This window comes from Schistocerca piceifrons, chromosome X (assembly GCF_021461385.2).
Source record: "Schistocerca piceifrons isolate TAMUIC-IGC-003096 chromosome X, iqSchPice1.1, whole genome shotgun sequence".
Taxonomy (NCBI): Eukaryota; Metazoa; Arthropoda; class Insecta; order Orthoptera; family Acrididae; genus Schistocerca; species Schistocerca piceifrons.
The window spans coordinates 710,485,557-710,489,144 of record NC_060149.1 but is presented as its reverse complement, the minus strand read 5'-3'; positions in this window follow the sequence as shown (position 1 = coordinate 710,489,144).

The window sequence follows — 3,588 nt, the reverse complement described above, 5'->3', positions numbered from 1 at the left end:
GCAAATTTTTATTGGATTCCGGGTAAAGTAGAATTAAAACTACCACGCTGGGCCTTAAGTGGCATGGGTGGCAGACAGGTGAAGTCACTCGGATCAGCAGTGTTAAACTTCCGAGTGGAAATGAGGAATTTCCAGGTGAAGGTAGAAGTTCTTCCAGTTGTTAGCAGCAGCTATGGTGTGTTACTTGGATTGAATTTCCTGGTTGCGCATCTCGCAAAAGTTAACCTGGAATGGCATACAGTAGAACTGGATCGAATACAATTTCGCTTAGGTTCTGTGGCCGAAAAACCATTACTGTCGCAAGGAACCACCCAGACATCGCGTGGTCCACCCAAACTGCGTACAAGGTCCTTTAGGGTTAACTCGCTGGATACTATACCGAAGGGTACAGGGAAAATAATCTGGGCAGATGTTGGAGCTAGCGTGCTGGTAAATACATTGTGTGTCATTGAACCTTTGTCTGAGAACTAGCCGCTGGATAAAATGGAGTGTTTTATGTGCCGTAGCATGTCCTACATGCTGGAGATGGAGGGAAACAAGGTTGTGCCTGTCAGTATTGATAACTTTGGCCTTGAAGAGGTGCAGTTAGCACGGGGTACCATAATAGCGAATCTAGAGATAATAGGGGAAGATGGATAAGGATTTCGCAGCAGATTACACAATGCCGGGAGTGTCTGTCAGCTGGTCCACACTGAGTGGTAAAGTAGCATATTTAGAAGAGCAAGACAGAGAAGTTCTGGAGAACCTTTTGACGGAATATAAAGAGTTGTTTAATTCTCATGGTCCACTGCCCACCACACCGTTAGTTCAGCATTACATCCCCACTGGGAATGAAGCACCGGTGTATAAACGTCCATATTGTGTTCCAAGAAGTTTACAGCCTGTCATGGAAGAATTTATTAATCAACAGCTTAGGGATGGGATAATAGAAACCAGTAGTAGTCCATGGTCCACTCCTGTTGTAATAGTGGGTAAAAAATCACCTGATGGGGGCAAGGCATATCGTTTGTGTTGTGATTATGATTTCCTGAATCAAAAAACTGTATCGGATGCATACCCAATGCATAATATCACTGAAACTCTGGATAATTTGGGTCAGTGTCGGTACTTCACGACCTTGGATCTTCGAAGTGGGTACCACCAGTTGGAGGTCGACCCAGAAGACTGACTGAAGACAGCTTTTTCAACACCTACAAGGAATTTTCAGTATTGGCAAATGCCTTTTGGACTCAAAAATGCTCCGGCAACCTTCCAACAGTTACTAGATACCATGTTATCAGGGCTGAAACCTAATCAGTGTATGGTATATTTGGGTGACATCATTGTTTTCTCACAGGACGTGGAAGAACATGTGCACCGTTTGCGCGAAGTTTTTGATCGTCTGAAAGCAGCGCGGTTAACTTTTCATATGGAAAAATGTCATATTTTGTTGCAAGAAGTGCGTTACTTAGGTCATATTATAGGACAGGAGGGTGTCCGCATGGATCCAAAACTTGTGGATGTGGTAATGAATTTTCCGAGACCTACAAAAGTTGCAGTCTTATTTATGTCTCGCCAATTTTTACAGGAGGTATATTCCGAAATTTGCGGAAATTGCAAGGCCCCTCATGCAGTTGTTGAAGAAGGAAGCAAACTTTCACTGGTCAACAGAATGTGAAGAGGCTTTTCAAAAGTTAAAAAATTTGTTAACATCTAGTGTGGTTTTGGCTTTTCCAGATTTTAATAAACAGTTTATATTATCTTGTGACTCCAGCAATTTTGCTTTGGGACCCAATAGCATATGCTTCCAGACAGCTAAACAATGCAGAAAAAAATTACTCAACAACCGAGAAGGAGTTATTGGCATTAATTTTTGGAATAACCATTTCCGCTGTTATTTGTATGGACGATGTTTCAAGGTGATTACTGACCATGCAGCACTTAAGTGGTTGTTAGGGCTTAAAGACCCAATGAGTGGATTAACTAAGTGGGCTTTGCGTCTTAGTGAGTACGATTTTGAAGTGATTCATCAACTGGGTAAATCGCACGGAAACGCGGATGCTCTGAGTCGTAAAGTATGCGACATGAAATGCACAGGAATAAATGAGAAGGAATGGGAGGAGGCACAAACCGCCGACACAGATTGTCAACAATTTACCTCGCAGTGACAGTTTGTCCTGGTAGACGGGATATTGTACCATAAAACTAGGAACGGTCCATGCATAGTCGTACCAGAAAAATTGTGAAGCAAAATTTTAAGGCAAGCACATGATTCAATGTTTTCTGGTCATTCACATCGAAGAGCAATGTAAAGGAGGGTAGCACAGAGTTATTGGTGGTCAACGCATAGGAAAGATGTCGATCAGTATGTAAAGAATTGCATTCTGTGTGCTCAAGGGGCAGAATTGAGTCATCAGAAAATTGTGTTGCAACGACTACCGGAAGTGGATAGACCTTTTCAATTACTTGACTTAGACATCTTGGGACTGTTTGTGCAAACACCAGCAGGTAATCGCTATGTTTTAAGAATATTAGATCATTTTTCACGCTATGTGTCTATGACAGCTATTCCGGACCAGCGAGCTGAAACAGTTCCTCACGCCATGGTACATCAATGGATATTGAAATTCGGAACACCTGAAACTATAATTACAGATCAAGGGACAAACTTTATGTCCAATTTCATGAAACAGTTATGCAAGTTGTTGCATATAAAGAAATTGAGAACGAGCGCGTTACACCCGCAGGCTGATGGTCGGACCGAGAGAGGTCATCATACAATAGCTAAGAAGGTAAGTTATTATGTAAATTCGCAAGACAACAATTGGGATACCTATTGGCATTTGTAACCACAGCGTATAACTCAAAAGTGCGTGAAAGTAGAGGATTGCCTCTGTATGAAGTACTGTTCGGTTGGAAGATGCCATCTCCGTTTTAATTGCTCAAGACCCCACCAGGAACCGATATTTCAGCTCTTAAGAATTTATCCACAAAGTTGAAAACAATTTGGTGGCAGGTGAAAAAAATGAACACTAAAGCGTTAGAGAGACAGGACAAAGTTCACAATAGAAAGGCAGCTTTACCCATATATCATGTTGGACAATGTGTGATGATGACTAATCCGTATGTGCCAAAAGGCAAAATGAAAAAATTTGTATCTCGTTATCAGGGTCCTTTCAAGTGGAATTTTGAGGAACTTCCTTTATTGTCTGCAGTAGTTTCTAGTGGAGATAAAGATGAATCTAAGAAAAAGAATAAGAAAGGCGTAGATAAACAAGAGAACCAAGTTAATTGTGGAAGTGGTCAGACATGCTATTATGCTCTTAGGCCACGCGTAAAAAGGAAGAACTAATGTGAGTTGTTCTTCTTTTGTTTCTCGGGAGGCGTGATGTTTTGGTAAGACCAGCAGTTCCAGCGTCATGGGTTGCACCAAAGAGGGAAGAGGGAAGGTGTGCACTATCTCTCAGTGTAGTTATTCTGTTTTGCTGTTAAAACTTAGCTTAAGCCTTGGAGGTACATCCTATATCAAGTGGTGTTTTGTCCTTGCGACAAGCGGACGAAATTATTTCTGGACGTCAATGGACCTTAAGGGTGGACTGTAATATTTGG